Here is a 13,512-nt window from a genome sequence, read left to right on the forward strand (position 1 = left end):
AAAGTTCCTTGGCAGTTTGATCCCTAACTGTGCCTCTGACGTCCAACACAGAATATCCATGGCGTCACAAACCTTTGGTCGTCTAAGAAGTAACATTAGAACCTCTAGAGATATGTCCAGAACCCTAAAACTCAGGTTATACAGGGCTATATAAATACCATCAAATAACACTTTTGGAAATAGGTGATCCCATCCTGGACTTGGTCATATGTGCACACTCGCTGGTCAGACGTTGAAAAACAGGTGTTTGCACCACGAACGTTTACCTTAGCTTTAAGAACTTCATTATATTTCTGAAGAGATACGAGGTTTTGCGAATACTTTTGCGATGGTGGTTGCAAGACTCGGCTGGAAACCAGTGGTGAATAGAAATTATGACGCAGTTAAGGAGGGTAAATGACCTCATCAAGCGAAAAAGCCGCCATGAACACCGAATCGGTATCCATTTGAACTAAATGAAAATCGGAATGGTCTAGAGGTCAAGACAATCCTAACAAAACTCATACAAAGTTTTGCGTTTTGATAGACAAAATACCGAACTTAAATGGGCCGGTCGTGAATAAAGCTACGCTTTCGGGATTGGACATAAAAAAATTTCGTCAATTTCCTCTAATTTTATTACCTTCTCCTCATTGCAATAGAAAATGTGGCTGTGCTTGAGCTTGTTACAGACTACCTTTTCGTAACTCGAGTTGCCTACCAACTTCATTGAGTCACGATTATTGACAGGCAGCAGAGATGTTGTGAGCGAAAGAGGCAAAACAAGCATTTGGTTCATAGCATATCACACGGTAGAAATGGGTGACAACCAGGCCATGCTTTAGATATCATTGTGAAAGAGGGTTGGTGAGTACAATCTTTCGCCTTTCATGCTGATCAGGCATCCATTGTTGATCGCATGATTACGAATACACTGAAGTGCCAAACCGCCTTTTTGCACACCTACGCTGAGCTAACCACATTTCCACCAATTCATAAGCGAGTGAAAGGCTGTGTTAGCTTTTTTCTCGTTTTTTAGAGGCCTACCTAGGATGTCTACGCAAAGTTGAACAGAAAATTTGCCCAAACCGTGGAACTGGTAAACGGTGTTGGTCTCCCGACAGACCCGTCAACTGAAAGATTACGCTGAGAAAAAAAAAACTTTACAATTCAATGCACACTCTTTACTCGTTAAATAAAAACACATTTACTTGATGATAGTAGTTCGACAGCTTGCCCAATCAAAGCCCCATTGAGAAAGTACACGTAAAACGTTAAATTAACCAACTGGTACACCGTCCAGGAGCTGTTCTCGCGCTAAAGCTGTCGCGTTCTAAAACGTCAGACGCATTAGTGCCTCAAGACCTTGCCGCACAAGCCGAAAACATTAAAATTGTTGTTTTGCAACATGAAAAAAAAAAACGTTCCTTGTTGTCAAGATCCAGCAAGACCTTTAGATTCTAAAGGCTCCTGGCCGTTTATTGGCAGTCGGTAATTGAAATGTACCATTTTACGCTACTAATGCGATGGTGGGAACGGATGTCATTCCACAGTGTCGCGGTCGGTGTCTCGTGATTAAGGAATTTGTATTCAGCATGTAGAACGCAAGTATAATCGAGAGCAAGTGTTGGAAATGATACAACTACAGCTGGTAGGCCGGTTAGTCTAATTCTCAAAAACTTTAAGTTTACTTTGAATTCCTGAGGCTGATATGTTTTTAGAGTTTGGGGTTTCTTGTCTTTTTCCATTGTTAGAAAACAACTGGTTATTACTTTGCGTAATGTACAACCAAGTCGAGCAATGGTTTTTGTTTAAATTTCATTGGCACTTAAGGTACCAAATAAAACTTGGACAATCTTATTTCTCACTGCCTTCGTAAGTGGTTTGCCTTCAGCAATCACATTTTTTATCATTTTTCGGCAATTTAAGTTCTGCAACCCATGTTAATTCTTTATCTTGCTGCTGAACGTGATCACTGCTGCTACTATTCGATGCAGCTTTACCATTGCTAGAAGTATCGCCACCTGTGTAGTAACATCGGTATGTTATTATATTACTATTTACATTTCAACTAACTAATTGTCAAGGTGTTTTAAAGTACTTACGTTTTGTTAGCCTGTTTGCGGATCTTGCAGACGTTCGTCTTGTGACGGCGTAGGTTACACATTCGGGTAAAGCTGAAAAAAGACAAATCGTAAGTGAGAAAGCAAAATTAAAAATAGAAAAAAAATACAAAACAAGCTTGGTGTCTTACCTCCTCCCACATGCACAAACCATAAGATTTGCGCAAATTTTCTGATGCGACTTGAATTGGTTTGCATAGCCATAATGTTGTTTAAGAATTTCCATTTTCTTGTAACAACAGTGTGTGCATCTTTTCTTCGGTTTTATAGCCAACGAATGGCAAGAGTCTTATTAGGCATCGGCTGTCCATCACACGTGGGAGCGACCGGTCGCGGATTGCTGTTAAGACTCTTATGCCATGTTTAGCAACACTTTTAGTTGCTTTATTTCTGCCACTTGTTTCTTTTTTGAATATTCTACTCTGCCTTCCATACGAACACACCCTTTCTCAAAGCTTCGCCCTTATCTGCACTGCCCCTGAAGGATTTCTTGTGGTTTGTTTCAAAATGTCGCTTTCTGAATACAACGTTTTCACACGCATACTGCTCTATTGAGAAACAAATCCTTAGGCAGCTATCCAGGATTCTTTAAATGATCTCATGTCAAAAATATTTAAATACTTTCTCAGAAGATGCCATGATCAGGGGCGTATCCAGAAATTTTTAAAGGGGGGGGGGGGGGGGGTCCAACGATTTATTTTGGGAAATTCCCTAATGACGGCATTGCTTTGAAAAATTTTCCACACAGAAGTGCTTAACCGCACGAGACTGAATACGTAATTATAACATGTCAAAATGCCACTAAAATGTCGCTTATTTCGTTTTCTCGTTCAAAACGACGCATTAAGCGGCAAAACGCTTTGTCCAAAATTGTAAGCAGGCCCGAAACCGTAACCCGGTCCAACTTTCGACTTTGGCGGTTTCTCTACCCGTCCAATTGACAGAATGACAAACTATTTTAGCAGAAGCTTTGTAGTTTTCTGATCCCGCCGCTGCTATTTAGCTTACTCAGCAAAACTGCAGCCAGGCAATCAAAATCGTTGCTTAAAAAACGGGCAGCAATTTCTAAAGAACTGAACGCCTTTCTGAAGCGGCAATCCTACTGTTAAGTTGTGCAATGTTACGGACGCACTAAAGTTGGTAACAGCACAAGGCAAAAATTGTGCCTGGCGAGTAACAAATTACGTTTACCTGTGTGTGGCAAAGTAATACGACGTGTTTGTCAGGTCGAAACTGTTAAGTTAGTTTATTATTAACAAAGTTAACAGAAACAATACAACAATAAACGTTTTTAACCATTTTTACTCAGTTTACGTTGTTTTACTGCAAAAACAGTTGCATTTAGCACATTTAACACTAACAAAAACAAATTAAAACCAGCGTTCTAACCGGAACGTAACTTTTCGCTTGTTAGCGCATAAAACTCCTTGTTAAACCCTTGTTACGTCACAATTGGCGATTAGATAACAAGCGAATACAAGAGATTGAAAGCTCATAGCTTAGGGATAACGACTCCCTGTTATCACGCAACGGTAGCGGAACGATTTGAGCCTATTTAATTAACGCACATAACAAACAGTAGAAATGAATGTTTTCAGTTTATTGAGATGGTGCAGGATCCACATTATCCAGGCAATCGTCCTTGACAAACAGGACAAATTGTTTTGCCTCCCTTAACAACATCCTCAACATAAGGCCAGGCAAAGGCTCGTCTTTAACCGCTGCCTCTTCAACTTCCTGTTTAAATTTAATAAACTCCATTCTCACCCTTCTTTGGCTCGTATGTATATTGACAAACATTAGGATAAAACAATGTTGAAAGGAAAGCAAATAACAACAAGGACAAATTGTTTTGCCTCCCTTAACAACATCCTCAACATAAGGCCAGGCAAAGGCTCGTCTTTAACCGCTGCCTCTTCAACTTCCTGTTTAAATTTAATAAACTCCATTCTCACCCTTCTTTGGCTCGTATGTATAAAGTTTCAATTGCTTACAGTCTCATTTACTTCTTGGAAATGTTTGCTGGAAATTGTTCGGAAGGCTAGTTCGGGAGGCGCGCTGCACGTGTTTGCTGGGGCACTGCGGAATGACGTAGCGTAGCAGAGCAATGCGGCTCTGAGCAAGCATGGGGTGCACGAAATGGCGACAAGACGGTTTCTTTTTCAGCCAAATAATGAAGATCAGTCGGATCCTGCGACAAGACAGGTGCCGTCACGTGGCGTCACCGCAAGTAGCTGATGGATAAATACCAAAGGCGAAACCGAACCTGCACTACACTGTTAAAAAAATTTCGGTAAAATTTACTGCAAAAGGACTGGCAGCAGTTTTTACGGAATGACGCGGCAATTTCTACAATGCATTTTTACTGTTGTTTAATGTAAATGTACGTAAACTGCCGTAAAAATCACGGGTTGAATCACTTTGTTTACCTTTAAATTAACTGTAAGTGCCAGTAAAATTTACAGGTAACTTATTTTCTTACATACTACGTACTTTTACTGATATCTGGAGTAAAATTGCTCATTTTCGGAGTAGATTTAAAGTAACAAGCTCGGGCTTCCAGTAGATTTTACACAAAATGCACTTAAAAAAGAAAACCAGTGTTTTATTAGCAATGAAAAAACACTTTTCCTACAATCTCAGTCAAAATATGTTTCACCCATTTTGAGTAAGAACAAAAAATTATTAGCAAAACTAATCGAGAGGAACATAATTTTCGAACACAAAAACGCTGAAATTGGGCAAGTTTATACATTACACTTTTCATATTATCTTAAGTGACACACAAAACGACACGATCAGGGATACTGATGTGCAGCAAAACTACGCAGAAAAGGCAGTGTTCCGAAAACTCTTTAAGATTACAATAGATAAATCCAAAATAACAGACCAAGTACTTTAATAGTGATAGAAATCACTGCAGTTTAACAGCGAAAAATAATTTCTAAACTTTTGCTTTTCTCTATCTAAAAACAATTAGGCCCATCTTATACATTGAAAACACAAAAACTCAATAAAAATTTTTTTTTTGCTAAATGTCAGGTAATGCACCCCACCAAAAATGGTATCACAGCCTAGACCAACATATTTACAGAATTTACATGTACACAGAAGCCGTGCCAGTCAACCGGCCACTTTACTCAATTCAGGCTATACACTAATGGTAAACAGGAAACAATTCCCATATCTCACCTTACATAAACGAATAAGCAACACCAAAATACATACTAAAAGCTTATCCTAATGCAAGGGTTTATGCACAAACGGCTTAAAGCACTGAATCATATCGCTTCATAGCCTTCACCAGCGTTAGCACTTTTGGACTGGCCTTCAGTAGCAGTTGAATTTCCTGAATAAATATTAATTTTTTTATTAATTTTGATATACATCCAAAACTCGTAATTGAAACTTAAAGCTTAAAGCTCGAATCACCCAGTCCGTTGCTTGGTGGGTGAAGACTAAAAATCCTTATAGCAATAGATGTAAGTTCCGACAAATCACTTAGTCGTTCACCCTTTGGTTTTAAAGATATATATATTTCGCTATTACAGCATCGTCAGTATCTACGAACAAGCAGAAAGATTCATAAAAAATTAATGAAAACAGTATGCATAAAAGACCTACTAATAAAAGTGTAAAATGGAATGTTAAAAACGTTAAAAAACGTTACTCAAGCTGCAGCGGCAACCAACGCACCGAGTGAACCACTACCGCATCAAACAAGCGAACAGACAAGAAAAAGAAAAAATGCATTACAGGTGCGCGGCCGGAGGGAGGAAACAAGGCAACTTGTATATTATCGTCCGATAAAAATCCACAGGCAGAGAAAACACGCTGGTTGACGAGATAAGGCGATATAAACACAAACAAACTGGAGGGGAAGGCAAAGGACGTTATTTTACTCTAGGAAGAACCATTTTTTGGATGTTTATGCTTGCACCACTTTTGTTTAGCCATTTGTCCTCGTAAATGTCCAATAAATGAACCGGTGGTTTTTGTACGAACTGCACAAAAAAACATAGAGCGATGTCTAAATGTTCTTCAAATATGTCGCTGTGTGCGATAGCGTAGTGGTGCGCCAAAGCCGTTTTGTCGTCGTTTGCGTTGTGTTGATGAGTCTTCCATACCGACCTGTGGCTATTCCAACGGATGGAAAATCGGTTTTTCGTCTGGCCGACATACTGCGCATTGCAAATTCGACATGTTGCCACATAAATGCCGAAATCCCTACATGTTAGATGGGACGCTAATCTGAACATCCCGTTTGGTGTAGTGAGGCTGTCGGATGCGTCCACCATAGACATGTGGTTACCGAAGTGGCCACACAATGCACAATGGCCGCATGGAAAAGAACCCGGCAGTGATGAAATGTTGGTCAAAAAACTGCTTTGCGCGATAGTTCTGTATCTTGTGAGGATCCTAGCCAGAGTCGGTGGCTTTCTGTAGGAAATCATCACATTTGGTTGCAGCAATCGTTCTTTTTCACTAGCCTTCAGTAGATGAGGAAAACTAGTCGCCCAAACGTCCCTTTGAGCCCCAAACATTGTGGACGGGTTTGTCGGAAATCTTTCTGTCCATTTTCCTGCTTTACCAATGATGTCGTGGACCATGTTTTTTGGAAAATTTGACAATATGGCCTTTTGCTGAAGGTGTCGCAGACTCTTTGAGTAATCTTCGTCTCTTTCATTAAGCCGACGCATCCTTTTCGCCTCACCATGCAGAATCGATTTAAAAACTGATATTGGATGGTGAGACCTTCCGTCCAGAAAACGGCGGTTGACAGCAGTTTTCTTTACGTGATTTTTTGTTACAAACTGGAACACGTCATAATTGCAGATGACGTGTTCCACGTCTAGAAAAGAAATGTGCCCCTTCTTCTGATCGGTAGCAATTAGCTGAAATGTCAATGCAAGACCAGATTCAGCAAATGATTTTCTTAAGCCGTCATTTATCTGTTCAGCTTTCTTTTTACCCAGACATATGTACGCAATGTCATCAATAAAACGAAATAAAGCGATCAAACTGATCCCGCCGCGTCTTAACCGTGCAGCAGCAAGTCGGTCCATAGAACATAGCATGACGAAATACACACGAAACTGTAGATGATTTCATCCAGCGAATTGTGTCTTCACAAGGCGAATTCGAAGCGTTCCAAAGCAGATCTTTCCTCCCACTAGTGTTGAAGCTAAACGCTCTTTTTCTGGGGCTGTTAATTTTGTTTTGTGTAGTCGATTGCACTTAAATTACATGCGAATTACGACAATAGACCATGGCTCTTCAACCGGGGTTCCGTACAACTTTCTCAGGGGTTCCGTGAACTTTAAGGGTTCCACAGTGGTTCCCCGAGCTTTCTTGTACCAATTCAAAAATGATTCATAATACAGCAACGCTGGCTTGTACAACAGGGGTGCAAAATTTGTTTCGGAATGTGGTAGCGCGCAAAAATTTTTAGTAGCACATACCGTTTTGTGTATGCGTCTTGTTCCACCTAATGCACAACCATTTCGCTACTAACAGGCCGTATCACAGGTCCCTATTTCACAAACTGCCACCAAATGTATCAAATTGTTCATAATCTAGTGATTTGAAGAATTTTATGTCTAATCCATAGATTTTTTATTTTTTCAAAAAGTTTATGCCCAATCCATAGATTGAACTGTACAGCTTTAATGATTTGTTTCAATTGTTAAGTTGTTTGTTGCCTGCTGACATTTGGCATTGTTTGCACACAATAGCGTACAAAAAGTTCGTCACGTATTGCTACCGAGAGTAGCCCCGAAAAATCTATTTATACTACCGTAATTTTCCAAGTATAGTGCGCCCCCGTACATAATACGCACCCTAAAAATGGCATGTCAATGCTGGAAAAAAGCCTGTACCCATGTATAATACGCACCCAAATTTTTACTCTTAAATCCGTAAACGTGAAATTATTTCAGAAAAAAGATCATCTTTTGAAACAACCGGATGTTATTCTGCCGGTCAGTATCAATGCGCATGCGCTCGCAAACTCGATAGCGAAAAATGTTTAGGATTTGTGTAGGGTACATCGTGACAGCAAACGAGATCTTAGTGGTTGCGTTCAAGCGGAACCGATCTTAATAATTGCAGAGAATATTTTTATTTTTAAAACACAAATGAAGTTTAATATGTGTATCAGATTAAAATACCTAAAAATCAGAATATATAAATTCAAATTTGTATTCAAAATTTTAGTTCGATCCGTTGCATATCGGCAATGATCACCCCAATTACGTTGTCGCTAAATGGGCAGTGTGCAATATTTGACAATAACACACCATCAAGGATTGCACCATCACATCAAACGATGTGTCGTCAATTATGAATTTTGCTGACTAAGTGTGTTGGGCAGATGGCTAAATGTGATGCGCGATTGACAACAAACAAGAAGAAAGGTGTGATTTCAAGTTTTATTTCGAGGAAGATTTTCTTCAAAAATTGTTGTACCCATGCATAATGCGCAACCCAGATTTTAGGACAATAAATTAAGTAAATTTTGCGCATTATACACGGAAAATTAATGTAGTCTTTTAAAATTAAGTTTAAATCAACGCTGTACCGCCCACACATTTACTTCCATATACGATTTCGCGGTCGCATCTCTGAGTAGCATACGGCGACAGGTTGTGGAGCACTGCTTCAGTAACATCACGGCATAGTCTATTGATAGGTTTTGGAATTGGGGTTTGCCCGATATCTAGTTTTTATCCCGACGCCTGACAAATCGTCGTTAAAATTGCTGATTCGGCAAATCGGTCTTTCGGCTCGTCTCATACGTTCTCAGATAGGAACAGGAAACGTCCAAACCTGACGCAGAGATTGTGTTTTAACTAGGCCTACCATATTTCAATCCCCAAAGAGGAGGACACATTGTTGAAAAGAACATAAACAAAAAAAAAACCGTTGAAAATGTGTGTGCGGCGTGAGTGACGTGTTGTTGAGTGCATGTGCGTTGCTAATTCTTTTTGAGACACGTGTGCGATTGCACCATACCCACGACTATCAGCATCACATTCGGGCCCAATGTGTAAGAATGCTTATTATGATAGTGAAAAGTAAATGTTCTTTTTAGGTTTTAAAAACGTTTGCGGAAATCATTACTTCAACAGATGACAGACACAGTCACGTCATGTCATGTCAATTGATGATTGCACATTTTACACAGTTACATCGCGATAGTGCCATATAAAATATGCAATTAACGTAATTCGGTCGCCGCTTGACTCCAGCGTGTTTTTCGCGAAAACAATATTGTTAGATCGTTGCCTACTCTCTATTTTTGTGCCACTTTATCATTGCTTTGTTATTATTCTGAGAATTAATTACAAAAATATAGACCACCTTTAATTGTGACTACAAACTGCGGTCGCGCACGCAAGTTTATTGGTCGCGCGGCGCGACCGTGCGACCGCATTTTTGCACCCCTGCTTTACAATCTTACTTGCGTGTTGATCAAGTATTTATAATTTTATGACAAGTGGCAAATTACAAAACGTCTGTTGAACTATTAAAAAAGTCCATTGACAGTAAGCAGTAATGCAAACCGGTTCGCTGATCTCTTTTTGTGTGACGGTTCTATAAAACCGGTGCAAACCGGCAGAATCCCACCACTGGATATATGGGTGTGGTTTAAAGTTTCATTAATTTTCCTTTGTTGAACATTCGACGGGTAAGTAAAACAATAAAAAATTGGGTCATATTTCACAAGATTTTAATATTTTTTTTATTTGCTATTGACCCAGCGGCCATGGAATATTGCCTCGCGGGCCACGTGATGGATCTCCCTGGCGTAAGATTACAAGGACTGTAGGAAAGGCTTGGCCGAATGGTCTGGCGCGCCTGACCCACATACAGACATAAAAAAACCTTGATCGGGATTCGTCCCCGGGAGTGTCCTGGGTTCGAACCCCGTGAGGGCAGCTTGGTTTAAGAAAGATTGGTTAGTCGACAGCGCAAATATGCCCATATTTGCTGGACTTTCTGCAAAACACTCCGATTGCAAAACAATTTCAAAACCAGATGAAAAAGAAGGGCTCTCCACACAGGAATTTTTTCTCATTATTTTATCGGCTAAAAAACGATTTTTTAAACCAGCGCTTCCCAACCGGTGGGCCGCGAAGCTTTTCAAACTACTATCATGCCAATATAGAGGTTAACAAAAGTTGCACAATTTGTGTGAACGCACTTTCAAATTTAACCATTTTTCTCAAAAATATGATACTATATGAAAGGCGCATGGCGCTTAAGATTTCACGTTAAACAAACTTGTCGCGTCACAACAGTACCTGTACTAGTTATAAAATCTTGTTGCTGCAACTCTCTTTGTTAACTTTATTTGGTCTTTGCGTAGCTACAAAATGGATAGTTTTTTTCATTATGGTTTTCTCGTAATATTATACGGTGGTCCGCCAAAAAAAAAAAAAAATTTTTAAGTGGGCCGCGAGCTGGAAAAGGTTGGGAAGCACTGTTTTAAACCGTTGGTCAGCATCAAAAAACACATTTGATTTCTGAGATTATTGTCTTCCGGATATGCGACTTGACCCAGCCGAAAAAGCTCTATAATAAACATTCTGTCTGTTTCTTCAACTTTCTGGGTCCGCGCTACCAGGTCTTGTTTGGCCTTGTTCCTGAACACATTGCCGCTGGTTCATTTAATTCCAAGTGCCTTTAGGTCTTTGTAATCAGCCGTGTACGAGTCACTGCTGATTTGTCCCATAATCGAGTGACGGAATAAAAATTCCTTTTGGTATGCTTTAAACAGTAATATACTGCACCGCAAGCTTTTTTAGACTACGTCATAGTCATGATACAATAGGACACTAAGCACATCAAATGGGTAATCCTACTCTACCATTGACAAGTTAGTTCCTGTAATTGTTATGTCGTGCGCTCGCTGTTTGCATTTTGACAATGGTTCTAAAACACCGCTTAGCAGATTGTCAAATACTGCAACTGCTGGTTATAAATTTATTGTTAATTACACCGTGCACAGTGTGAAGCTTAAATAACTCGATGCTGTTGACGAAATGCATTTCAAATACAATTTAAATCTGAAAAAGGTTCGTAGCATGTTCGTTGTTACTACATGTTAGTCCTACAGCAGTTCAGCACACAGAAGATTGTGACCGTTTTTTGCAGAGTATCGGGACCACAATGAACAGACTAGAGCTGTGTCGTATTGGTTTTATTATTTCAGTTTTTCTGTCATTGACTTCAATATGTTTTCTGCTTTCGGATGCTGCCGCTAAAATATTCCAATGCTTTTGTTTTGGTACTGCTTAGATTTATAAGAACCAACTTGCATTGTATGATTTCACTCAAATTTTTTGCGCTTGTGCGACAAAAGTTTTTCTCGAGGACCTTGAAATGTTTTGTGTTATGCAGGCCTGTTTTTAGGGACTACGAATCAACAAAATGGTGTACCAACAGTCACATTTGAATGGTTTGCCTCAGTTACATTCTATTTAAATCACACCGTTTCCTTTAGATACTATAGGTTCTGCATCATATGGTTAACATTTTGCAGTTGCAGACTGCGGAATTTCCGATTGGCTTAGTAGGAGGATATCCTGGCCGTTTCAAGTGCAAGTTTAGTTTTCCAAAAGGATCTGCAATTAATATTAATCACGTGAGGTTTGATGCAGATGAAATGAAAAGATGTTTTCATCCCGATACAAGGTATATACTCGTTAAGTTGCCCATTTTATGTCGTGTAGTAATGTTGAGTAAACTAATATCGCGTACAAGTGGAAAATACCAACAAATATTTTACTTTAGGTATTTTACAATAATTCGAAAGCCATACGACAATTTTCTTCTTACAACTTTTTCCCCAAACTGAAAGCGCCTTCGTTCCACTGCGATCAAATGCCATCAATTTACGTCAACCAGGGTGCAGACGCCAACACTCCTCAATTCCTTTCAAAAGCTGTATTATTGCTCAATGTTATTGTCGGTTCCTTTCTATTTCAGGTGAGATTTGCCCCAATGCGGCAAACAAATTGTTTGAATACGATGAAATGACTTCTGGATCTGTCACAAACACTCGATTAAAACGAAACCCACTTTTGTGTTCAGGTACCGAAATTCTCAGTCATATGATTTAGGAATTGACTCGATGATGGACGATGACAAAGAAATTAAAAGAGAGATACGAGAATTGGATAAAAACATGGATCTAGTTATGCTGCTTGAATATCTTGAGGAGTCTCTCATACTCCTAAAGGCTTGTTTGAGATGCAAACTTCTATTTAACATGTTCTAACTTGAAATGTAACCAACAACGACTTCTTTTAAAAGGGTTGTGAATAGATTTGATGCTAATCATCAAAGATAATTGTTTGTTTTTTTGCAAGAATATTTCAATGTTAAACTTTGAACCGAAAAATATCTTTTTTGTGTTAGGATCTACTGTGTTGCGATTGGGATGTTGTAAGCAATTTTGCCTATTTGAACAAAAATTTGTACAATCGAAAATCGCTAATTGATGAACAGGAGAAGGAAAACTTTCAGCAACTCTATAACATTGTACGGAAGCACAGAAAAAGTTTTGTAACGCTCTTTCTGGAATCCGATATTATGTATAACACACTGTTACTCGCTTCGCAGTAAGCTTCTACACGTTAAGTCGCATGACTTGGCAGGAGTAGTAAACTTATGTTGTTATTTAAGAAGCGTCAAGCGATTGTTTATAGATTCGAATACCGCGCATTCTTATTTCTAGGCTTGATTTGGGTTAAAGTAACGTTGTGTTCCGTAACAGTTTGGTTTCTTTTGTGTTCAGGATATTGTACTTTACGATTACTTCAACAAAACCCTTTGGAAACGGGTTGACGCATACGGACGGGAGAAAATGGCAAAGGATTTGGAAATACTGCGCAAAAGACAAACCAAGCCGTCAGCTGTAGGACCAAATCGTTTACCTCCAGAAGTAATTATAAATTCCTCATTAAAAGCGGAGTTGCAAAATTATATGTTCAAAAATAACGGAAAATGCATACTTCCCGGTTGGAAAGAGCCCCTGCACATTCCTTAGATGAGTGGTCGGCAAACTTTACATAAGAAAAGTTTATAAATGAAGAAAGATTCAAGTGAGAAAAAGTACAATCGAAATTAGTATTTGACAAACCAGTTCTTGCATCATGCACGCGTTTCTGTTTTCTCAATTGTAATTTAGTTTGATGGAGCGTCATTTTTGTCCTCTCATGACTAACCAACAGAGTTTTTCTGAATAAGTTTTGCTACATTTTTTCCGTTGGTTATTAATTCTTGCGTGTAACAATTTAAATACTAATATGATGTCATTGACACTTAAAGCACCCTAACGTCACCAACATTATTGTCGAAAAGTGGTGTTTCAAAAAAAACATGACGAAGTAAAGACTGCCAC

General features: G+C 39.2%; 1 long non-coding RNA gene across 1 annotated transcript; it reads right to left on the reverse strand.

Annotated features, from left to right (window-relative positions):
• Nucleotides 1–4,686: 4,686 nt before the first annotated feature.
• On the reverse strand, nucleotides 4,687–5,980 carry LOC145219058 (uncharacterized). The gene is made up of 2 exons (XR_013857835.1): nucleotides 5,535–5,980; nucleotides 4,687–5,451 (listed from the first exon to the last, which is right to left on the reverse strand). It is a non-coding gene; the product is annotated as an uncharacterized LOC145219058 (long non-coding RNA).
• Nucleotides 5,981–13,512: the final 7,532 nt, after the last annotated feature.

Source organism: Phallusia mammillata, chromosome 3 (assembly GCF_965637545.1).
Source record: "Phallusia mammillata chromosome 3, kaPhaMamm4.hap1.1, whole genome shotgun sequence".
Lineage (NCBI taxonomy): Eukaryota > Metazoa > Chordata > Ascidiacea > Phlebobranchia > Ascidiidae > Phallusia > Phallusia mammillata.